This window comes from Dermochelys coriacea, chromosome 13, assembly GCF_009764565.3.
Source record: "Dermochelys coriacea isolate rDerCor1 chromosome 13, rDerCor1.pri.v4, whole genome shotgun sequence".
Classification (NCBI taxonomy): Eukaryota; Metazoa; Chordata; order Testudines; family Dermochelyidae; genus Dermochelys; species Dermochelys coriacea.
This window is the reverse complement of record NC_050080.1, coordinates 20193596-20219459: the sequence shown is the minus strand read 5'-3', so window position 1 is coordinate 20219459 and position 25864 is coordinate 20193596. Positions and strand designations below refer to the sequence as shown.

Genomic DNA, 25864 nt, shown 5'->3' with positions numbered 1-25864 from the left:
CTCTGTCATTAAACAGTGGGTAGGGCAAGTCAAATAGTACTTCTGACTCAGGCAGACCATCAAGCAAAACACTTGTCCCCACCCTCTCTCTTGATGCCCTCAATCAGCACAGGCTAAGTACAGTTCTACTGCCCTTTACTCATACAATAAGAATAAGAACATTTCATTATTTCCCCCCCCACCCCCCGTGCATTCAAGTGATTTGTAACCCAACCCCAGCCAAAATCACTTTGGCAACGCAGCTCTGTTTGCTAGATACCGCGTGAACGTAAATACAATCTGGTCCTGAAGCCTTTCCCCCCAGCCCTTCGCTCATCACTAGCTGTCAGGGAGAGCTCATTTAGACTTTGCTTACAAATCATAATTTGAAATTATTAGGTTAGCCAACATCACCGAAATGAATGCACTGACATTGTCCTAAAAAACAGCTGTATAAGGAAGCTAGTCTATGTTCATACTTTTCAAATCTATTATACTTTTTCAGATACACATATTTTATCATACACTGTATATGCTTTTTAAGTGTGTATTAATGTTTCAATTCAAATTTCCAAATCACTAAATTGGCAACACTGCATGTAACTAGTTCACAAAAACGGGGGGCGGGGGGGGTTGGGGAAATTCGGGGGGGGGGGGTATAGGGAAATCCCATGTTCCATGAATCTGTGGTAGTGATATGTGAAGGAGACTTGGACTGGAAATGCTGACAGCACGTCTTTGTCTTTGCCTGTTCTTGGCATTTAATGCTCACAAACTCTATTTTCAGCTTAATACGGTTTTTTTTATATGCTCTGGATCTGGAAGCTTGTCAGTTTGACATCAGCCAGATTCAAAGTGCCTGCAGTAAACTGGGTGGGTTGTATTCCTAACCAAGTTGGAATAGTTATTGATCTGCTTTACCAAGTTTCACATCTGAGTGACTTTAATTAATTAATTTTTTTGTTTGAGCAACTTTTAAATATTTATGTATTTATTTTATATTTGGAAACATGCTGAGAACCTCAGGCTTTCCGATTTGTGCCCGAAAACAAATCCAGAACAATATTTTCTCACTTCATTATCCCTGTTGTTGTTGTTTGTATTGTGAGAAACAACAGAAGGCCATTGTGAACAACAGAAGACTGAGACCCATTGTGCCAGGCGCTGTACGAACATATAATAAATGGCAGTCTCTGCCCCAAGGACTTTACAATGTAAAAAATAGACAGCAATCCTGTGGAAACTCCATCCTGAATTGTGACATCAAATTCACCTTAGAAATATGGTACGTGTCAAACTCCTGTACAAGCGCAGAGTGGCAGCCCAAACCAGCAAGTTGCTGAGTGCCCTCAGTTCCCATTCTGGTCAGCATGGTGCACTCCATCACTCATCACTTTGTGATGTTTTAACTCACTCTCCAGCCAGTCGGAAGTGTTGACTTCAGACTGCAGGGCTGCCTGAAAAGGTCCAGGGGCTTGGGACTATTTCAGACAGAAAGAGGTAGGAATGAATTCCAAATATGAGAGGTCTCTTTGAGAGTTGCAGCAGGTCCCTCTCCTGTATAATAAGGGAGTTCCAACCTGAGCACATTGACTGATCTCAGTTGCAGCAGTACAGAATGGGAACAGAGGCATCTTTCAAATGGAAAAGTCTCAAGGCACTTAGGGCTTTGTAGGTCAGAAGTGACAGTTTAAACTCCTCCTGGAAGTCACCAGGCAGATCCCAGAACATGAGCTTCCAGGAGGTTATCCCATGCAACAAGCAGGCCACCACTTTCTTCACCAGCTTCAGCTTCTGAATTCCATAGCCAGGAGAAGATCATCAACTAATGCAACAGGTACAGGCTCTGGGCCATTCCCAGGCGACATCCTGATGACCCAAGGTCAAGATGGAGGCTTCCAGATGCTCAAAGAGTTGTCCTGCTTCAAGCTTTTCCATAATCTGATCTGAGAATGGAGGATTAGATGCTGGTTCCCATCTGGATATGGTGTTAGCATCAAGAGATGGTTTTCTGAGCAGAGGCAAAACACAGCCTTCTTCTAAAGCAATCAGCACCCTGGTCACACCTCAAGGGAGGTGTTGACAGTGTCTCCCAGCAAAGGCCTGTAACTGGCCTTCACCAGTCAGGAGGGACAAGTGTTCAAACCACAGGTCATGGCTCAAAGTTCTCCTAACAGATTCAGAACCTCCAGCTGTGGTATTGACAACAATTCAAGCAAAAATGAGCTATGGTACCATTTATCCCCTCAGGATATTGTTTGCCCTGCCACCGCAGCCTGGTCAGTACCAGATCAATTTCATCCACAAAGTAACCAGAAAATGTTGTCATGATCACATTGCATCCTGGATAGTTATCGATTCCACTCACTGCCACAATGTTCTGTGGTTCCCAGGGCTTCCTGTGTATGTGTATACTGCATCCTGCTCTGAAAACATGTTTAGACTAATAGTATTGGCATATGTAAGCAATTTACATTCTTGAGCCAGGCTAGGCCACTTACTGACATTCTCCGTGTGGGTTATAATAGGCTAAATAGCTGGAGATGGGATTTGAGTTTTTATGATTTCACTTTGATTAATTTTTGTTTTGTGCAGAACAAAGAGCATCTCATACAGTATAAATATGTGCTTATGTCTGTGTAGCCTTTCTGCTGTTTAGATTGCAGCTGCTTCCCTTGACACTCACTGTAATAAAGAATAAACAAATCATGGAATGGGGGGGAAAGTTTGCCATATTCTAAGTAGACTCATATCCTTACATTCCTACTATGTTCCCACTCCTTATTTGGAGTCCTTATATTAAAGCCGGATTGCTTTCAAAAACATGGGTATCCAGTTGAATGCTTAGTTTGTGCCTCTGATGCACACATGAATAGCTAGTTAGGCACATTAGACTGACTACACGGTTGCTGACTTGAATATATATTCATGGTGATTGCGCGTACACACTGGGTGTGCAGCTGCACTTGCATTTTGCATAGGCAATTGGGTGTCTGGATATTTTGAAAATCTGGTCTTTAATCATTAATTTATAGTGTCCTCCTGCAGTACACAGGTATGAAATGTTAGAGTGCCAAGGCGCTATGCATTCTTCAGCTGACATCTTCTCTTTATAGCTCTCCTGTAGTAAACGCATTATCCCATAATAATGAGTCCAGTTAGGGAAAGAATCACTCCATTCATGCAAATGAAAAACCAGTTATATTTTGTTTTATATATGTTTGTTTTGAATGAACATTGCAAAGTAACTTTCTTCACTCCAGAGGAGCTGGTGTGCACACCAACCCACCTTTTCCTTGGAGCCACGGGATTCGTTTGAAGTCATTACGGCTTTCTGCTCAGCTATAGTACAGCTTGCCAGGTCTTGCCTCTTTTTGTTATGCCTTCCTTCTCACTGAAACTTTAACGCACAGTCTTCTAGGCATGACTGCGTTGTCTCAGAGGGCCACACAGCCTACAATCAGACCAGTTCTCTGCCGGTGTAAATGGTTTGAGCTCTGGCAGTGTGATCTAGTGGACAAGAGATTGAGAGTCTAATCCTGCCATTATCCTGCTGTGTGCCCTTGGACAAGTCACTTCACCTATCTGTGCTTCTGTTTCCCCTCCCACCCACTGTCCATCTTGTCCACTTAGACTGTATGCTCTTCAGGGAAGAGACCCCCCTCTCACTATGTGTCCGTATAGGGCCTAGCACAATGGGACTCCAATCATGGGTGCAACTGTAACACAAATAATAATACTTTTGCAATAATGAAATCAAAGGATCTACACCTATTTATACCAGCAGAGAACATGGCCATATTTCTCTTCTCCTTGTACCATATTTTAGCTGCACTGGAGCAACACTGTTTCCTTCACTAATGGCACAAACATTCTAGAGATGACTTGTTTTCTTTTACAGTGATGAGGAGAGGGGGAAGGTTTTCTTTGGCAGCTTAACACTGGTGTTATTTTAATTGCTGCCCTCTTCATTTTATGTAGCATCATTTCAAAAGGGTCTCTTCCCTCTTGTAATGACCATACACCCTCACTGCCTTTGTCAGAATGGCCTGTTAGCAACTTGGGAGGCAAAGAAGCTCTTACTCAGCTTTTTTCTGACATTCCCTCACCAGATGTTGATATATGGCCCCTGTTAGCAGAATTAGAAGTGATGAAACTGTGAAATTAACCCCCGTCCCACCCCTGAGTTAATGGAATGGAACTGGAAGCTCAGTGAAGCAGAAAGCCAGTGTCATCAATTTGCTTTCCAGTTACGCTCCAGGAACACAGCAGCATCAGGATTTCAGCCATTGCGATCTCTCTGAAGTGCAGACATAATGGAATAACTGGTTTCTGCCTCGGGTCAACAGCAGCTTCGCATTCCCTCCGTATAATCTGGTGTACAAGGTCAGTAAAAACTCAAAAAGAAAAGGACTACTTGTGGCACCTTAGAGACTAACAAATTTATTAGAGCATAAGCTTTCGTGAGCTACAGCTCACTTTAGCTCACGAAAGCTTATGCTCTAATAAATTTGTTAGTCTCTAAGGTGCCACAAGTACTCCTTTTCTTTTTGAGAATACAGACTAACACGGCTGCTACTCTGAAACCAGTAAAAACTCAGTCATGGTTTCTGGGTTGAGGCTGAATATTGCATATAGTTCTGTGTGTTGCTGGTGATTTAATGAGTATAATTCCCTGGGCGTCCAACAGAGACATTCTTGTGTGCATAGCTTTGGTTTCCAAAGCTGACAGTTTTCAGTGACTGATACTGTTGAGGCTGAAAATAGCTAGATACAAATTTAAGTGACCTCAAGAACATCTAATGGGGTATCAGCAGAGCCTTGTTACTCTTCTGCTCTCTGACACTATCTGAAGCCACAGACTAAGGCATATAAATATTGTCACATTAAGGAGGTAACTACTTTTTCTCGGGCAGATCCCTTATGGAATCTCCTCAGTTCTATCTTATTTCAGTGTTGACTGTCTTCTAGTATTATTATTATTATTACCATAGCACCAAGGAGCCCTAGTTACGGACTAGTACCCCTTTGATAATACCTGTTTTTCTCATCTGTTTCCATTATTGATGCTGTGAAGCCCAATCTGAATATTCAGTTTCCAGCGTCACATACAAAGTTCCTCTGATCACAATTAATTTCCTAGATAAGTTTCAGCTATAAAACTTACCCACATGAATACTCTCCCATTAGCTCTGTTCATGGTAAGAATGTGGTTTTTGCTAGGATAAAAGAGAATAAGAACAAATTAGCAAAACATATGCAACTTTTTCTACCTATTGGTAAAAGCAGCTCCCCACCCACCCACTTTCCCTCCCATAATATAGCAAAATCTTTTGGTCTTGCTTTTCATGAAAATATTTTCCCAACTCTTTCACTGCAGGCTCTTCTCCTGAATGATAAATTGAGAGGAATCAGACACATCCTCTCTGCTTTGTAAATTAAAGGTGTTTAATGGAGTGTTCGTATTTTTATAGGCCAAATCCTTTGTGCTGTTGTACAGGTATAACTATGTCACATTCCAGTCCTGATCCTTTCCTTTCAGCAGTGTTCCTCTGGCACAGCAAATGTCGGCACAGGCTGTAGCTGAATCAATCTTAGGGGATAAAATAATTTGAGGCCTAATCAAGGACAGGCAAAGCAGCTCAGCCAAATAAGAACTGAAACCTGAACCTAATTTGAGGTTCGTGAACACTTAGTTAACTTTACTTTTCTCCATGATTTTTCATTTCCATGAGGTTCTGTCCCTCCTGCAGTAAAAAGGAAATGGCAATAAGTGAAGAGAGGATGCTTTTTTGGGCAGCTCCAGCAGGAATGCAGGGAATCTCATGACAGAACCTATTTTTGTGAGATTACCAGACTGATTCTGCAGACCCAAGAGGTTCAGAGAAGATTCTGATATGTATTGAAACCTTTTTGATGCCTCCCTCTGAACCTATGGGTGTTTCCCCTTCAGTAGAAGTCTTAATAAAATTAATAATTGCTCTCTTTTGTATTGTAATAGCACCTACAAGCCCCAGTTATGGACCAAGAAACCATTGTGTTCGATGCTGTACAAACATGGAACAAAAAGATTATCCCTGCCGCTGACATGGCGCTAATGAAACAAACGCGCAAACCCAGAATGATGGGTTTTTTCTTTTTCTTTTAAATAACATTCTTAACTAAAGCAAACTATTTTTACCTAATAACAAATGGCAGTAGTGTTGTACTGGCTTTTGTGTTTATTTAGTTCTGCCTTTTATATACTAAATTTTCGAGTACTCAGCATCTGCAATAAATACAGCCACAATTCAAAGCGTATGTTGGGGAAATGCAATTAATTTTAAGGATTTAAGTTTTCTAAACCATCCAGCCTGTGCAGAAAATACTAATTAGGCTGTGCACCAATTTGCTGTCTTGTTGGCAGCAGTAGTAGCTAAGAATTGAATAGTTTTGGAGGGGCAGAAGTCTCACAGAAAGAGGGGCACAGAGGGAGTACAAGGTTCCCCGCAAGCCATCGCTGTATGTCTGATTCTTTGGAGGCTGGCCCGTCACTAAGACTCACTACAGTATCACTCTGCAAACTGACTCCTTTGGCTTCAGAAGCACTCGCCTAAAGGGGCATTTCCACTCACTCAGCTAAAAGCGAGAACTGTTAGGTATGTGCAGATCCAGCCTCCACCCAAAGCACACTGGTCAATGGGAGACTTCAAGGGATTTGGATCAGGCCTTAGAGGGCAGGGATATACAAGCCTCTGCAACATAATTCTCATGTATCATTAGGTGAAAATAATTTGGTTTCACTAAGAACTTTATTTTTAAAAAACCTTGTGCCAATACTTGGTCATATTGCACCTTTAAAAATTAGAATTAATAGAATAATAATTATAGTAACTTAGCTCTATTACAGAGACAAGATGGGTGAGGTAATATCTTTTATTTGGTCAACTTCTATTGGTGAGAGAAACACAATTTGAGATACACAGAGCTCTTCTTCAGGATAGTGTATCAAACTTCTGGGCCAGAAACAACAGGTAATGACAGTTGCTGGCCCTTTGTCCAGCACAACATAGAAGGACACCATCAGAGGCTCATTTAACTGCACATCTACTAATGTGATATATGCCATCATGTGCCAGCAATGCCCCTCTGCCATGTATATTGGCCAAACTAGATAGTCTCTATGTAAAAGAATAAATGGACACAAATCAGACATCAGGAGTGGTAACATACAAAAGCCAGTAGAACAGTTCAATTTCCGTAGACATTTAATAACAGATTTAAAAGTAGCCATCCTGCAACAAAAAAACTCCAAAAACAGACTTCAAAGAGAAACTGCAGAGCTACAATTCATTTGCAAACTTAATACCATTAATTTGGTCTTGAACAGGGACTGGGAGTGGCTGGCTCACTATAAAAGCAATTTTCCCTCTTGGTATTGACACCTCCTCATCAATTACTGGGAGTGGACCACATCCACCCTGACTGAATTGTCATCACTGGTTCTCCCCTTGTAAGGTAACTCCCTTCTCTTCATGTGCCAGTATATTTATGCTTGTATCTGTAATTTTCACTCCATGCATCTGAAGAAGTGTTTTTTTACCCACGAAAGTTTATGCCCAAATAAATCTGTTCGTCTTTAAGGTGCCACCGGACTCCTCGTTGGTTTCATAGAAGGACTGAATCTTCTTGATCTTCACTCATATTCTAAAAGGCGTGTGCTAAATAAATTAGATTTTAATGCCTCCAGTATAATTTCTGCTTTCACTTTGTACAGTGCCTGCCCTGTCTATACTATTTCTCATTGGTCTGACCTTACCCCTTTTCTTAGCTAGTAAATTTGAGCAAAAGTGTACTGTCACTGCAAACTTTGCTTAATGCAATACCACATTTTACCAGTAGGAGGACATTTTTCCATATTATCCTGTTGACTCCATGATTCATGCTCATCAGTAAACAACCATATGTTCACTATTAAAGTCCTATCAAACCTGCAATCTCAGGACACTGCCCTGACCATACAGTGGGTAGGATTGCCTTGCCAGGACTTCACCCTTGATGTTGGTGTTGTCAGTGATTCAACCCATTTGTTGGTGCTGCCAAGAATTAAGCAAACGTACTTTCCTGGAATTAGATGCATTCGTCAGGAAGCCTTGTGTGTACTTCAGGGAGTGTTCGGACGTGTGTAACCTGCTCAGAAACCTGTGAAAAGGCTTTATTTTGGTGTGGAGTGGGGAGGGTGTAAAAACTGTTTTACATTTAGCTGTAAGTAAAATGCTCAGGTTACAATGTGTGAGTCTCTTGGATGGATGAGTTGAGGTTCTGTCTATGCCACTTGAACATTAATTATTCCATAGGGCACTTTTTAAAAACCTGTTGTTTTGTGTTGGTGTGTAGTTTGCCTTGCCCCCTCCCCCATTAATTTCCAAACTCTGTAACACTAGCCGCTGGAGACAGTGAAGGCTGATGCCTGCCATGTGACTAGGGTATTAAACTTTTGTAACTCTCACCCATGTCATATGACAGGGACCAAAAAAGAATATCTCCTGATTTCACAAGCCACCCCAGAGTTGGCTGCATTTTGGGTTGTGTACAATCTGTAAAGTTAGTCTGGGTTCTTCAAGAGGAAGGATGCTGTGAAGAGGTAAAAGTGATGATGCTTGATTACTAATCATTAAATTAAGGCATGTCTGTGGTAATAATGCACCGCTGAGGTATCGAAATACCACGATACTTGGCTCCTACAATTAATGTTATAACAATGGAATACATACTTGCTACCTATGGTTTGAGCTTCCCCACCACCTATTCTAGCTGCTTTAAACATAGGTTTCCCCACAAGAAATAATTTTGCCCACTAAAACATTTTCCTTTACTTAATGCCTGATGCTGTGGATCCCAGTGACTCTATTCTGCATGATACTTTTGAATTTATCTGCCCTGTGGTTTTTTTACTCCTACGGCATCGCGTTATTATAATAATCCGTAGTGATGTAATTGACATTCCTGCTTTGTGTGAGTAATGATGTACTAACCCAGGAATTTCCAAAAGATGAATAGGTATTTGATACTTCAGGTATATTCGGGGAAACATGCTGCTGTGCTTATGAATGCTCTTGGCCCCACTACACAAAAGCTGAAGGCACCAACTTTGCAGGTGAATGTTCCAGGAACATCCCAGTAGGATGCACCTGTTGTGCTAATTTGTAGTGGGTCTGTCCCCTCTTCTTATCTAGTCTGTTTGCAGAAGCATTACACTTGCGCACACATTTTGCTTGATGCAATTACACCAGTAGAGAGATATTGCCGGTTGGGTCTCTTAATCATGCTCATCAGTTATTTATTAAAGTAAGTTTGCCTAATTCTTTTTAACACCAACAACAAACTTGCTATAAGGACCCAATCTGTGCTAACTGAAATCAGTGGCAAAGCTCTTTGACCCAGATCCTTGAGGTATTTGAAATCAATGGGAGCAAGGCCCCTAAATATCTTCGAGGATCTGGGCCCTCCTGACTTCAGTGGTGCAGGAGCAGGGCCCTCAATGAGGCGACAGACATCAATATGTCCAGGCTGAACACATCTGCTATGGTGCTTATCATTCCATGTACATCCAAGCAGAAGGCATCTGATCTGCTGAAGGTGCAGGTATAGCTAGGGGGAATGCAGCTGCTGCTGGCTGTTCGACCTGAAAGAATGCAGCTGCCGTGGTGTTGGATTTACCAGGCACGTGCCAACATTCCACTGATGGCAGCACACAGCTGCATAGCGGATACATCGGAAGCTCGGCAGTGGCAGCATTAATCTGCATCCAGCTCCTGGCTCCACAACAGTGCTATAGTGAGAGGAAGCTGTGCCTAGTGCGTGCTACAGCTTTTCAGCATTGCACTCCTTGCATCACATGTAGTCTTCTGCCCAAGCTTCACAATTAGGGTTTGATCTCTGCCAATACCCACCCAAAGAATTCCACATTGTATCAAGAGCAGAAAATGAACAACAAGGAGGTCTCTGGCCTGCGTTGTTTCACACGAAATTCCCTTTCTAGTGCTGGAAATGACCCAGCCATTTCCTGGGTAGGGGTGCAAGGCACACTTTTCTCACTGGCTTCAGAAAAGCTAGTAAAGAATTTTGCATGGAAACCTGCTCAAAAGTATCAGGAATTATTTGTCGTTCCTGTATTTTCCATGCTAGCGCATCTGCTTTGAAAAAAGAATGAATCGAGACATTTATAGGAACAGGCCCAAAGTCTTACACAGAAGGAGAGCCTAACACCCAGACACTGCATCTGTAGATTCCTTTGTGCATGAGAAATGGGTACTTGCATTCTTTGGCGCATGCATTACCCACAGTGGGTATGCAGTTTTCTTGCAGTATGAATGGAGACATGCACTTCTTTGCAACCACCTTGGAAAACCTGACCTTGGTATTTCATTTCCCATGTCATAAATAACATGCCCGCTGTAACAATTCAGATTCCCTGATGTGTTTTTGCTGTCAGCTCCCAATATCTGGCCATTTGGGACACAGTCTGTGCAACATTGCTCCCTTTGAAGATCCACCAGAGTGAGAGTCCAGCAGCTTTCAGCAGACAGCGTGAGGTGGTTTTGTTCTTAATGGGTCCTCAAAGAACTCATTTCATTTTCAGCTATTGGTTAGCTTGGAAGCCTCCTTCCATAAACTCCTCAAGCCCCATCTATTCCAGGGAGCATCCTAGCTCTGTGGGTTATGCCCCATTCTTCCTTTGCTCTGTATTATAATGAAAAGTTTGTGCTCTTGGGATTAGGACCTTGTAATGAATCCATGTTTGCAAACAACAGGCATAATTACAGTGTAAATCTCACACATTACAACCTGGTTCCTTTGCTTACACAACATAAATCTCTCCCATTTGAGCTAACTGAGAGCTGCCTTGCTGTTTGTATTATCTCCGTGAGTTCAGTTACGGGCCTCCTCACTCACTCACTCCTACACACTCCATTGTACGCTATCACGTATTTACAGCTCTATGACTTATAGATGCGAATAATAATAAAAGCACAATGGGTGGGGAGGGGGTGTCCTGGATCTGAGTTAAATGAGATTTGACTTGCCTTAAATGATTGGCTGTTTGGTTTTTTTAGCAAACCGTTGGGTTCCTAGATGCCTAGGCATTTGGCATCGCATAAAGAGACAGATTTTCAAAAACTTTAGACCTAAAATATTCACCTATGCTGCCCACTCTCCATGTATATTAACTACATTTGCCCATGCAAATTGTTGTAATTGCTTATGCACCAAATATTTTATAACAAACTGGCCTACATTTTTATAAATAAGGTAACGGCCTGTTGGCTCTATCCTGCCATGTACATGTGTCAGAGGTACTTTGAAGGATGAAATAATAGTGATGAAAAAATAAATGCCCCTCTAATTTAAATTACAGGATGTTGTGATCTTTAATTACTGACTGGAGTGGATCATATACTAATCATGTTTTTTAATGCGATCTCTCAAATGGCATGTTAGGAAAGACACAACATAAAACCAAACTCTCTTGAGTCTTGTATAGCTGTGAGCTGACATCTGCAGGAATCCCAGCACCTTGGCCCCATGTTCTGCCTGCCAGGGTCTGACACCATTGTGATAAGATTACTGGTATGTGCATGTCAATGACACTTAGCCTCAGAATGTCAAAGCACCTTGCGAAGTTTGGAAGGGAGACCAGAGAATAACATAAGAGAGGATATTGCTCAACTGCCTCCTTCTTTCCCAGAATCTGAGAAATGGGCACCTGGACAACTCCAGGTGAAGAGTTAGCTGGATGCAGCATTAACAATACACTCACTAGTCTTCATTTCTCCAGGTGTTGGTTTACTCTATAGAGAGACGGCCTCTGCACCTTTACACCAACAAGGGCAGGGGTGGCAGGTTTGTATAATTTTTGGTGTTGCCCAGAACGGGTCCAAGTCCCACCCTCCCCCAATCTGCGTAAGGCTCTGGGAGAGAGTTTGGGCGCGGGAAAGGTGTGGGCTCTAGGAGGGAGTTTGGGTGCTGGATGCGGGCTCTGGGCTGGTCAGGGGTTGGGGTGCAGGAGAGGGTGCAGGCTCTGGGAGGGAGTTTGGGTGCAGGAGGGGTGAGGGCTCTGGGAGGGAGTCTGGGTGTGGGCTCTGGGCTGGGGCAGAACGTTGGGATGCAGGAGAGGGTGAGGGGTGCAGTGCTTACCTCAGGTGGCTCCCAAAAGCGACCTGCACACCCATGTGGCAGTGGCTCCTAGGTTGGGGGGCCCCAGGGGTCTCTCCATGCTGCTGCCCACAGGCACCACCCCCGCAGCTCCTATTGGCCACAGTTCCTTGACAATGGGAGCTGTGGAGTCGGCACTTGGGGCAAGGGCAGCGTGAGAAGAGAGAGACATCCTGCAGCCGCAGGGACGTGCCGGCCGCTTACGGGAGTGGCGCGAAGCGAGGGTGGGCAGGAAGCCGCCTTAGCCCCTCTGTGCTGCCAGCAGCAGCAGTGATGGCCGGGGGCCCTGGGCCCTTTTAAATCACCCGGGGTGGCAGGCGGGATCAGGGGATGCTCCGGGGGAGGCACACGGAGGCAGCAGACAGGGCTGGGGGAGAAATCCGGACCTGAACATTGGTGGAGCTGAGCCCCTGACCCTGAATATTCCTGGAGCACGGGCACCAAGGGCCCGTATAACTTGCCACCCCTGAACAAGGGTTTACTCTCCAGGCTTTCCAGACCAGTGGGTGCAACAGATGCTTTTGCAAAACTACACACACAGCCATTGTGTCAGTGAACACAGCTCTTTGTGGGTACCCAGGAGTTTTTGGAGATTCATCTGTTCCTTTCAAATCTGGCCTTTTTTTTTTTTTTTGCAGGGGTTGGGGGGCCACACTTGGGTGATCTAATTCCTCTGCCTGCACAAGCGACCGAACAGTAATTCCTCAGACAAAGCCCGAGGACCAAGGGCTTTGCTTGTGGTAAATCTTGTGGTAAACCTAGCAGAACAGGACTCCTCAATCCCCAAACTGATGGCAAAGTCCAGGGCATCTGGTCAGCAGGGTGCAGCCCAGCTGTGTGCAGAACCACTGGCCAACCCATTGTCATGGACATGGCGAGCGGAGAAGGCCCCGTGTGGAGCTCCTCTGCGTGGCATCTCCTCTACTCTCATCCCAGTGTGCAGCTTTTAAACTGCTTTTGGCCCTTATACCTCCACATAAAAATGTCCTAGGGTTGGGCCAAAGGCTGAGTGCTCTGGGGTCATATCCAGATCTCCCCTGACACCTTTAGTGATGGAGGCTCTATAACTTCCCATCACATGAGAGGGTTCTGCAGCTGCCACACTGACCTCACCACTCAGAATTGTTGCCTGATAATCAGCTTGAAGCTTCCCTTTCTGGCTTGTGCTCCTGCTCTCACAATCTCCAAGCCACGGAATAATTCCTCTCCCTCAGAACAGCCTCATTTCCTATCTCAGCCGTCTCTTCACCCCAGACTGTATCTGCGTGGTGCCATCCTCATATTGTGTTCATCTGCTTTTACGTCAGAACATGTGGGTGATTTTTAGATCCCTCGTCACCACCACAATATGGACCACAGCTCACATATCACATGATGGTAGTTAATAGTCAGTAACAATAGGTGAATCATGTAATTTTCTACTTGTAGTCATCTTCCTTTACCACATGGATCTTCCCTTGACTCTGTCTTCTTCTATCTTAGTCAGAATTTGGGCCTCCTCTTATCTAAATGACAACTCTCTACAGTGGGTGACTGACTGAAGTAGAAGACACTACCTTACCATGTAAAGGAGTCTATCTACCATTACACTCACACAGGGAAACTTTGGCTAGATGGGATATTTTGACCCTTAGTACCATTTAAGTCCTGCAGGAATGTCTCCATCAGCACGAGCACTTGTTTAAAAACCACATCCAACTCTCTCCCAGAGCACTGGAAGTCACTGGTATGGAGATATTTATAAGGCCAGCTAGTACAGTCCAGGGCAGCCAGCCCGCTTTTGTTTAACGAATGAGGATTTACTGGACACATTTTGTAGCCAAACTTTCTGAAGTGGGGTGGGGAACTTTGTCAGCATTAGATTTCAGCCAAAGACCATGTGTTCCAAGCCATGGACTCTGTCTGCCTTTTGAGTCCAGATCTTTTCTACTCACACTGTTCAAGAGACTCCCATCTATGTAGCTAACAACTATTAAATGCACTTTGGCGATAGTTCAGTTGAAAGGCGAGGAGTCTCGGTAGTTCATGCTGCATTCACAGTTCCACCCTTTCTTTCAGTGTTTGCATTTTTTGACCCTCTGTGGTAATCACAGTGCCTTGTTTTGACATCTAAACCTGTCATGCTTTAAAGGACTTTGTGTTTCCATAGCCACCCTGCTGTCTGTTTTTATAAATTTGTGCTGTTTGTACAAAAAAAACACAGAATTTGTTTGAGTTGTGTGTATTTAGCCTGTTGCTAATATTCTGGAATTAGTGATAGTTGATTCTTGTAGGTTGTTTTGCATGCCAACCAAAACGTTGGGGTTTTGGGGGGGGGTGCTTTCTTTTAAAGCCAGTTTTCATTTCAAGGAGAACAAATTGTGCGTATGAGTGCATGCGTCTGTGTGCATCCACATTAATCCACATTCATTTTGTAGGGCTGGCTTTATTAGCCTGTCAGTTTAGAATTTCTGATCAGATGCAATGAGTTTTAATTACACTTGCAACAAATCGTTGATTGAGAGATGTTTATTTAAATGAGCCAGGAAAGTAATGCCACAATATTCCAGGCCTGTTCTTGCTTTCAATAAAACTCTCGTTGACTTCACTGAAACATGGTTTGGTCCCTTCATGTGTAATTTAGGGCTCATAGATTCATAGATATTAAGGTCAGAAGGGACCATTCTGATCATCTAGTCTGACCTCCTGCACAATGCAGGCCACAGAATCTCACCCACCCACTCCTGTGAAAAACCTCTCACCTATGTCTGAGCTATTGAAGTCCTCAAATCATGGTTTAAAGACTTCAAGATGCAGAGAATCCTCCCTCAAGTGACCTGTGCCCCATGCTACAGAGGAAGGTGAAAAACTCCCAGGCTTCTTCCAATCTGACTTGGAGGAAAATTCCTTCCCGACCCCAAATATGGCGATCAGCTGAACCCTGAGCATGTAGGCAAGATTCACCAGCAGATACCCAGGAAAGAATCTTTGTGCCAAGCTGGTGATGGGGTAGGGGTGGATTTACTGGATTGTCACACACCTGTCAATTCATATAAGGACAAGAAGAGAGGCAAAATGGCCCCATATTCTCCTGATCTGAAAGGAAAGTAATGCTGCAGGTCAAGTATTTCAGCCTGCCGGCCACCAACACCAAACCTCAGAAGAAAACAATTTGGATCTAACGGGAACGAGTGAGAAAATACTCACCACCTACACTGGATAATGCAGCAATGAAAGGGTTGATTTTTGAAAGCATAGACGTGAGCTAAGCAGCAGTCCATGTGCCTGCTGTATTCTTATTAACTAGATCTGCATCTGTACAGGGGGGATAATCCACATTAATTCGCGATAGTCCCATATGAAGATGCCTGTGTACACATGACACAATTCATTAGAGCACAGTAACTCCACATTTACTGTGAACGCTGGAGTCCACTTTCAAAGTGTACTAAGTTTGCTGCAAATTGAGTTAGTGTGCTGTATTGAGTTTGTGTGCATGCAATGCTGCTGCGTTACCTTGGCTGTTCTCCCAATGCTATCCTATACTGGTTTGCAGGTGTCTGTTACTGACTTGTCAACCTGTGTTCCCGCCACTGCTCTAGGATCAAGTTGACCAGATGTCCCCTCCCCCATTTAAAAACTGGCATGGGGTCAGAGTTTGCCCATTTGCTCTTCGGTTAGAATATATCAGCACTGCTGCGATATTACTCCAGAAGCCTTACAACATGTCTTGAGCAGCTGCCTGGAGCCATTCAGAGACCCCAGATCTCCTCACCATCTGCAGAGAAGCATCAGTGCAGCAAGCTCTTGGGGCCAGGCATCGCACTAAAGATCTTTTTGTGGGCGTTGATAAGCAGCTGTCTGCGTGCGAGGGGCTAGAACCGCAATGTCGCCCAGTTCCAGATAAAGAGCAGACAGCTCAGAAGGACTTACATTAAAACCAGGGATGCCAGGAAACCGTCCAGTCATGCACCTATAATCTGTCCATTTTTGGAGGAGCTGGATAGGATTTTGATTAATGACATTGTTACCGACACCCATCCCTCCCACATGAGTGATCAGTGGCAGAACACAACGAGGCCAGTGAAGAGCTTTCCCCAGAAAGCCAGGATCTCTTTGGGACTCAGGACCCCAATTCCAGCCATGTAGGAAGCAAGCCCGATTCCCAGCCAGAAACCCAGGCCAGGACTGAGGAGGCAAATCCTGTGGAGGGAAGCTGGACATGTAAGCATCTCTCTGTACAATTTATTATTATACTAGCTTCTGTTCCGGGTGCCCCATAGCCATTCTGGGGGGGGATGTGAACTATTAGCCTGTGTGAGTCTCCAGCCCTGCCTTCCTTCCGTGGCCCATACTGTCCGTTTTCAAAATGGTGTCTGCTCTGGCCAGGCAACTGGCTTCTGTCTCCTGCTCAAGCCCTGACCATTGTCTGTTTACCAGCCCGTGTCACTCAGGGCACATTCCCAGCTACCTATTTTCCTTTCCCCTCCCCGCCTCTGTCCTGCCCAGTGAATGCCCCCATCCCCACCAATCCTGTTTGCTAACTCAAAATGACGTCCGCAGTCTCTACCCCATCTTGCCTCCCCTCCTGCCAGTGGTGAAGTGGTAATAAAAGAAGTGGGGAAACTAATCTAAACTAACCTCCATGTTCCCCGAATGAGAAATGGGTAAATTTTGTTTTTCCCTGACTAGACTGCTGCCCCCCACAGCATTCCTGAATAACCGCAACATTCAACGGGGCAAAATGTCGCGCTTCATTGAGACACTGGGTTTGTGGAAAGAAGCTTGGATACTTGTAAAAGAGTCTTTCCGGGGTGCCTCTCTAGCAGGGGCAGGGCCCCTTGCCATGCTCAGTTGCCACCACAGGGACAGCCCTGTCCAGGCTCCCGCCTCTTAGTCCTTGCCATGGGCCTGGTCTCTGGGTGCCTTCTTACTTCGTTTACGCATGGGGAAAAGCAAAAGTTCAAACTCAGCAGAGAATAAGCCCCACCTAGGGTCAGCCAAAAGATAAAAGGTCAGTGGCATCACTTTCCTGCAGGGGTGCCTGGGTAGCCAAATCAGTCTCTCCCTGCCGGGCTTGCTCTTGGGGTTCGCTGGACTCTTTGCGGAGCTGAGGGGTCTGATGCATAGGAGTTTCTCCTGCTGCTTCAGGAGCCGCTCCCTCTCAGGACTTCCCCCACACTGATTGCAGCTTCCTCCTTTTAGAGCCTTCCTCCCCACCATGCGTCACTGGCAGGGTTGGAGGGCCAGGGCTACCTTAGCCATGCAGGCAGTGTGGCTGGCTCCGGCCATGTGGCAGGCTGTGAGCTCCTGCCACTCTGAGCGGCATGGTAAGGGGGCAGGAAGTGGGGGGGTTGGATAAGGGGCAGAAGGTTCTGGGGGACAGTCAGGGGACAGGGATCAGGGGACGGTTGGATGGGGTGGAGGTTTGGGGGCGGTCAGGGGACAAGGAGCAGGGGGGGTTGGATGGGGCGGAGGTTCTGGGCGGGGTGGTCAGGGAACGGGGGGGGTTGGATAGCTGTGGGAGTCCTGGGGGGTCTGTCGGGGGTGAGGGTGTGGATAGGGGGCGGGGGAGGCAGTCAGGGGACAGGGAGCAGGGGGGGTTGGATGGGGGTGGGGTGCCAGTGGGCGGTTAGGGGCAGGGGGTCCCGGGAGGGGTGGTCAGTGGACAAGGAGTAGGGGGAGTTGGATGGGTCGGGTGTTCTGAGGGGGGCAGTCAGGGGGCGGGAAGTGAGAGGGGGCAGATAGGGGGCAGGGGCCAGGCTGTTTGGGGAGGCACAGCCTTCCATTCCCGGCCCTCCATACAGTTGCGCAACCCCAATGTGGCCCTTGAGCCAAAAAGTTTGCCCACCCCTGCTCTAATCTGTTCCAAAAGCAGCACCACCTTCCTTTCAGACGGCCGAGCGCACACTACACTGTCATTCTGCAACTACAGAAGTGATAGTTAAACAGTTCCTCCCTTCTGTCCGAGTGGCCTGTGACTGGCTTCATTAACCAGACAAGCAGAGGTTCTCCTGGGCTAATCAATGCAATTGCCACACCATTAAAGTCCATAGTGATCTTGGGGGGCAAACTCTTCTTTATTCATTATGTTACACAGAGCTGAGTTCCAACAGACCCTAGCATCGTGGACCTTCCCAGACTACCCTGCATTTATGTTTGTAAACCTGCCATGATGGTCAAACAGCCCTTTGAGCATCATTGAGAAATACCCCTTTTCTAGTTATAAATCCTGAGCCCTGGTGCAGGAGGCAAATGATAGGCACATAGGTCCCATCAATTGCCCCAATACCGTTTGGGAACCTCATGCATGCAAAGCCATCAGTAATCTCCTGATTGTTACCAGGCTTTATAATCTGAGGCAACAATACCTTATGCATGGTGGCACACCTCTGCATGACCAACAAAGTCAAACTCCCTATACCAATCTGATTGGCTATGGATTGGTAACCTTTGGGAGTGGCCAACTTTCCGATGGAAATGGCGAGTGCTTCTCAACAGATTTGGGGCACCAGATGTTGGTAAACTGCCACTGAATCTCTGGGGTGAGTTCAGCACAAGTCTCAAAAAAGCTCACCTTTGTCATCTTGAAATTCTCTTGCCACTGGAGGTCATCCCAGGTCTGGAGAATAATGCTTTCATGCTAATTGATGCCGGTTTCCCGAGTCCAGAAACAGTGCTGCACAGTGGCTATGTAACTTAAAACACTACAGCTGCAGCGCTTCAGTGTAGACACTTTACTACAGCAATCGGAAGGAAAGTTAATCCACTTCCCTGAGAAGCAGTAAGAATTCTTCCATCGCCCTAGCCCTGTCTCCAGCGGGGGCTAGGTCAGCTTAACTACATCTCTCGGGGGTGTGGATTTTTCACACCCAGGGGAGTTGTAGCTATGCCAGTGTAACTTTTCAGTGTAGACCAGCCCTGTGTGAAGCTGCTCCATGAATAGCTCCTCTCGTAGCAGTTCCTCCTCAGTGTCATCCTCTTCTTCCTAGCCCTCCTTCCTCCACTACCACCACAGCTGCTGGAGGAACTACTCCTGCAGCCACATCATCGGCTCGGTGGTGTGGCTGGTGAAGTCCAAACCTGAAGCCACCTGGCTTCAAGAGCGGAAATACAGCTCAAACAGCCTCTGCGTATGCGAAGTTGCCAGCACAGTGGCACGGAGCATTGTTGGGTCCACAGTGGCTGACAGCAATTTGAAAATGGCACTAGCCTACCCAGAAAGAGAGGAAGCATAGGACAGAGACAGTGAAATCATGGGGTTTTTTGGAATTTGACCCCGTGTCCCAGAATTCCATAGGCTTCTCTCTGGCTCCACTAAGCACCCCACAATGGGCAGCGAGAGACATCCCAGAGTACACTCTGCAATGATCACAGGATCTCAGCCTTTATACACAACAATGTGAATTGAAAGAGTGCACAGCTGTCCTGTGTGTATGCCATTAGAACGGCTGGCATGTTGTGCGTTAACTAATGCACGTCAACTCACTGTGGATTAAAACCCCTTCATAGACAAATCAATCAAAATCCACAATCAGTGCCTGATTTCCAGAAAGTCTGAGTGTCCCTCACTCCCATTAGCTTTCACTGAACTTGTGGGTTCTCAGCACTTCTGCACAGCAGACCCTTAGTTGCTCCCCGCAAAGCAATTTCACATCATGCCAAATGGTGAGGTTACATAAAGGGAAACCAAGAATTAAAAGGCACCTTCAGCAGAAAGGAAGGGACTTGGGTCAAAGTGGATTCATTCTGAATTTAGGGCCCTATCCAAACACCACTGAAGTCAAAGCCCATTCTAACCTGCACTCAGGGCTAGGTAGGAAATCAGGGAGCTGACCCCTTCTGTTGCAACCTGCCTAAAGAAACTGGCCCTAGATCTTTAGGGCATTCTGGGGATGAGGATTGCATGGAAGACACAACACATATTAAAGATTAACTGCAATGGCTTTTGAGCTATTCAGGAAAGAGCAAACAAGGCAACAACTATTGCACTTACAAAGAATTATCCTGCACTTTTGCCTTTTCACTTTATAATAAGTTCTGGAGAAAGGGGTGCAGGCTTTACAATAGGTTTTACTGCTTATTTACTCAGCAATGAACGTTAGCAACAAAGGCATGTGTATAGTCAATTGAGAGTGTTTGGCTATATGCACGGAGGGGACTTTCTTATGCAGTTCAGAGGAAACAAACTCACTGAGGATTAACTCAAGAATCGCACAAAGTGATAAAAGTCAAGAAATGCAGTGTTAAACCTGACACACTAATAGCCTTAATCCTCTTTAAAAGGGTTGAAACAGTAGGAGTCGGTTCTCAGCAAATGCAGTTGTTTTGAATTTCTTGAATTTTTGCTGGTTTCTTACAAAATCCTCATTTTATTCTCAGATTCTTTTTCTATTACTTCTGTTTTATTTTGCTCTCCATTGTTTGTATGGGCTTTAAATATACAGTGGCTAGTGAGAATGCATTTTGCGCCTAGGATGAAATTGTTCCTGTGCAGCGCTTATGTCCATAGGCCTGTGTGGGCCTTCTGCACAGTGGTGAATTTCCATTGCATGAATATACACAAGCAGCTCCAAAATCACACACTTTGGAGTGAAATTCACCCATGATCAAGGCCTGCATTATGCCCAATGCATCACTTAAACTCTTTTTAAGGATTTGATCCAAAAGCCATTGAAGTATACAGGGGTCTTTGGGTATGTCTACACTGCAAAGAAAAACCCACAGCTCCAAATCTCAGATCCCAGATCAATTGACTCGGGCTCATGGGGCTCAAGCTGCATAGCTAAAGATAGCAGTGTAGACGTTCAGGCACTGCCTGGACTCTGAGACTCTCCCCCCTTGCAGGGTTTCAGACCCCGGGTTCCAGCCCAAGTGGGACTGTCTAAACAGCTATTTTTAGCCCCACAGCCTGAGTGCCAGAGCCTGAGTAAATTGACCTAGGCTCTGAGACTCACTGCTCAGGGTCTTTTGTTGCAGTGTAGACATACCCTGAGAGGCCTCAAGTTCTTAACATGGGGCTTACGTGTACTTAAGTGGTGCATGAGACTGTGTGGATCATCCACACTGGAATGAATTTCATCCGTGGGATATAGAAGTCTCTTTATGGCCCTGCAAATATAATCCAGTTTCAGAGCAATACGTTAACACTATGCAAATCTCATGAGCACGGCCTGCCAAACTACAAGAGAAAGTTTGGATGCTTAGTTCACTAAAACTTTTGCTTATGATGCAGGTCTAGCGACAGAGGCATTATACGTATGTAAAAACCTTTGCCATTCTTCCAGTTACCCAATAACAAGCAGTAGTAGAGAGCTAGTGGGTTTCTTGTCTCCATAACCGAGGAGAATGTGCTATAAACTGACTTTGGACTCAGGTCAGTTAATTATTCATTAAAAATGACTGAGGAGTTATCACTGGGCTGTACTGGAAAAGGGTAGGTTGTGCAGTGGTGTCGCGAAAGGCTTTTCAAAGGGATGGAGGCTGAGTTTCACTGTTACTTCCTATGCAATTCTCCCTGTCTCAGAAGAACACGATTCATCTACCAAGAATGTACAAAGCAAAATCAACCTATTATCAAGCAGAACTGCAAGCAGGGAGACAGCTGGGATGTGGAAGTAAAATATAATTATTTTTTTTAAGCAAGAGTGCGGTTGCGGGTGACTCAGATGTACAAAAACCAAGCATTATTCTGAAATGCAGCTGCAAGCTGAGATGAAATATGTGCATGGAAAGGGTAGCACTGGGACCTGTTTGGCTGACAAGTGGTTGGACAAGTTGACCCAGAGGATCCCTTCCAACTGGATTGCCTTTGAATCTAGGATCTGAAACCTGTGCTGGAGAGTTATGCCAACTGAGAACTTTCACAGGCCAGGGCACTGTTGGGTACTTATTCTGTGAAATCAGCATTAGAGGGAAACAGTGTAATGCCATGAAGATATGCACCTCTGAGGACTCTGCAGCAATCCCCTGGGCCTTCCCACTTCACTGACATTAGAGGTGGAAAAGACATATTAGGTCATCCAAGGTTCACAAATTGGGATGGTCTAATATGACGTTTGCCTTCAATGGGACTACTTATCTTAAAATAAAGCACATGCCTAAATGCTTTGCTGGATTAGGGACAGAGTGCTAAGCATCTTGTGGGATCGTGCCTCTAGTCCGTCCACCAGCAAGAGTATCATTGCTCCCCCTCTCCATGGCTGGAGTCTTGCCACTCTTGATCTTGCCAGGGAGCTGGGTAAGCAGCAGCTCCTGCATTCAATGCCAATCCCACAGCCAAAACCTGTTACTTCTCCTGTGTCATGGCAAGGCAGGCCTCCAACTCTATCCCTCAGGCCATCTGGCTTGTGTTCTTGTAAGTTTTAAAGAAACCAAACTGTGCTTCCAGTGATGAGTTAAGTATTTATTTGCTCTTTAACATGATATATTAACTCAGTATAAACTACCCATGGTTTCTTTGGTGTATATCAAAGGAGGATCTGGAGCCTGCAGCAGCTGAATGTGATAAATATCAGGCATTTTTCCAAATAGCAAAGTTTCTCACACTTTGGCAGCTGCACAAATCTGGATCATTCTTATTGTTTAAAGCTCTCTTCAGAATTGCAAAAACCTACTGCTGAATGTCATTTAATGTTCTAACAATTGCTGAAATATTCAAGCCATCTGAACTGGAAAAGACAGAGAGGAAAAGAAGGTAAAATACCAGTTTGTGGCTATAGCTTCTGCACTATGCAGAGGACAACTGCTGCCAGCAATAACAATCAATCCACTTTGGAGACAATGAAAATATGATCTTTGCTGTCAGCTCTTTGGCCTTTTCCTGCTTGCATTTCACTGCAGTGGGCTTAAGTCTTCTCTTCCTAAATATCAGCATCATCGGCATGTAACATTTAATGCTCACCGATTTCATGCAATATTGGGACAGATCTTCATCAAGTTTAAGCATATGACAGTACCAACAAAATATGTGACTAATTTGCAAACACACAGTTATTAAGATTGTGTACACAGTTTGGGTATGTAACTGTGTGCTTATTTTGCATGCATATTTATATGTCTACATTATTTTTTTAATCTCTTCCACATTTTCAAATATTTTAGGGCCAAAATTTCCAGAAAATTTCTGTGTGCAGGTACCATGATTGAACGTGCTAGTGTGAAAATTGCTATTGCAAATTACCACTTCCACACATAATGGATCGTTTTCATGTATACTTACTATGACGTTGAATGTAGTCACATCACATGCACACTCAAATTAGGCATGCAGTTGCACACCTACTTTTTAGAAAATTTAGGTCTAGGTGCACAAGAGTAACTGTAAAATGCAATTGCATGCCTACAGGTTGTGAAAAATTCTCTGTAGGATTCCCCACTATAATCAGCTTCTGCATCATTCCAGGCATCCTTCAGAATTCTGCAGTCATTATCCTAATAGAGCACCAGCCTCCTAAAACTTTAAAAGGCAAGTTTGCTGTCGGTCTTGGAGGAGAGATGGAGAGGACCTAAGGCATGTATGCTCAGTAAGATACATAACCTACTGTGACTGAGCCTGCGGCATGCTGCCAACCATATAGCCATCACCAACGAACCCAGGAGCTGTCGTATTACTTAATAAAAGATATAACTGTACTGCTCAGAGCTCCTATAGACCTTGTCATCCTCAAAACTCTTTACAAGCCACAATCAGTCCTCACGACGCCCCTCTGAGGTAGGTAAGTAAGTAGTAATATGCCCTTTCCTAGGTGAAGGGAGAGAAGGTAGTTCAAATCCCTGCCTGCTCACAGGATGAAGCACATCGGCTGAGTAGAGTGGTGGGATGTAGGGCACTTGCTCTTGCGGCAGGGGTACCTGTCCTCATAAACACATGGGGGAGTTGTTAGCTTGATGGGCCAGTACAAAAGTTGAACTTTAACAATGTTTTACCCACTGTTTTGGGGAGAAACTGATAAATATTTCAGGATAAGCAGAATATGTATACAAAACTGGGCTTGGCAGGTTGGCCCAGGCCCTATAATGCTGGTACCCATTTTTTTAGTAATAGTTTTGAGTAACCCCCACATTGGGCTAGCTGCTGCACAAACAAAGAGGGAGGCTCAGTCCATGCCCCAATGTGCTTGCACCCTAAAAAGGCAAAACAGACAGCTGGAGGGGCAGGGAATGGAGCACCACACACAAGTAAGTTGCCATGTAGCTAGTCAGACTATGCTCTTATTTTTTTAACTAATTCAGAGTTCATCACATGCCTCTTCAAATTCTTCACAGAGAATGATGCTCGTTTTCTTCTGATCTGATTCGCGCTGGGTTCTCCTCTCCCAGAGAGACCCCAGAGACTGGCCAGCCCTTTGACTGATGGTCCTCATACGTGACACACAGTCCTCACTGGTCATTAGGTACAGCAGGGGGTTCAGGGCACTGTTGAAGCTGGCCAGGCCTTGGGTCACCTGATAGGAGACATAGATGTTTTTTGAAGTCTGGGTGCAGGACCCTAGAGTTGCCAGCTTTGGGACAGCAAGTTAAGATTCCTGAAGACTTGATATGGGAGGAAACAGACAGAGAACAGGACCATCAGTAAAACCACCAGTTTGATGCTCCTTCTCTTGAGGTTTGTGTCCACATTTTTATTCCTCCAGAGGACCACCACCACATGGCAGTAGCAGCCAATGATTATGAGGAAGGGGACAACAAAGCCAGTCATAGTTACATCCGGGACGTAGCGCAGCTAGATGCCCAGGTTCTCATGTCCTGCTGTATCATGACACCGTGTACCATTGCTATCCGTTTTGCTAAAGCCAAAATCAGGAGACACCTAGATGATGACCCATGCCCAGACCAATGCACTGATGAAGAAGCGGGGGGCACAGGGTCTGGCACCTACCCAGCATCTTCAGCATCTACGATGCCCAGGTAGTGGTGGATGCTGATGCAGGTCAGGAAGCCAATGCTGGCATAGAGATTGAGGTGGAAGAGGGTCCACGTCAACCTGCAGCAGCCTTTTCCAAAGAGTCACATGTCCCCCCGGAGATAGTAGGTCACCAGCAAGGGCAAGGTGATGACATAGAGTAGATCTGCCACCCCAGGTTGCACACCAGCACACTGAGGGTGCTCCAGCTGCTCCTCCAGGATCTGGCACACATATTCCACAGGCCCACTCCATTCCCCAGCAGCCCCAGCAGGGACATGATGAGGTACCCGGCGGCAGGAAGCGATGGGTGAAAACCTGGTTAACGGGACACAGGATGGAAGGTGAAGTTGGTGGTATCAGAAATCGAAACGACTTCCTCCACGGGTGCCATTTACTGCAGAGGGTTCTACAGGAAGCAGATGGAGGGTTGTTGCAGCAAGGGAACAAGTGAGTCCTTAGGGAAGACGCATGAGGGGTCGGTGCAAGGTGGAATCTCCCATGTCCTAAGGGTGGTGCAGAAGGGAATCCTTGAGTCCTTAAGAGGAAAATATCCTCTTGCAATTGGGGCTGTGGGAGGGATCCACAGAACCCTATGTTGGAGGGGGAGGTGGGGATGCCAGGTCCTTAAGGGGGGCAGGGCAGGAGGGGCTCCCCAGAATTCTATGGGGGAGGGCAGGAGCGGGTACCTCAGTCCCTACCCTAAGGGGGAAACTCCGGGTCCCTGGGGGGATCCCCCCGGCCTCTGTGCGGCTCCCCCCCCCCCGATCTCCACTCGGCTCCCCGCAGATTTTATCCAGCCTCAGG

At 45.5% G+C, this 25864-nt stretch overlaps 1 pseudogene; it reads right to left on the bottom strand.

Annotated features, from left to right (window-relative positions):
• Positions 1 to 24383: 24383 nt before the first annotated feature.
• Positions 24384 to 25451, bottom strand: LOC119842145 (annotated as a pseudogene).
• Positions 25452 to 25864: the final 413 nt, after the last annotated feature.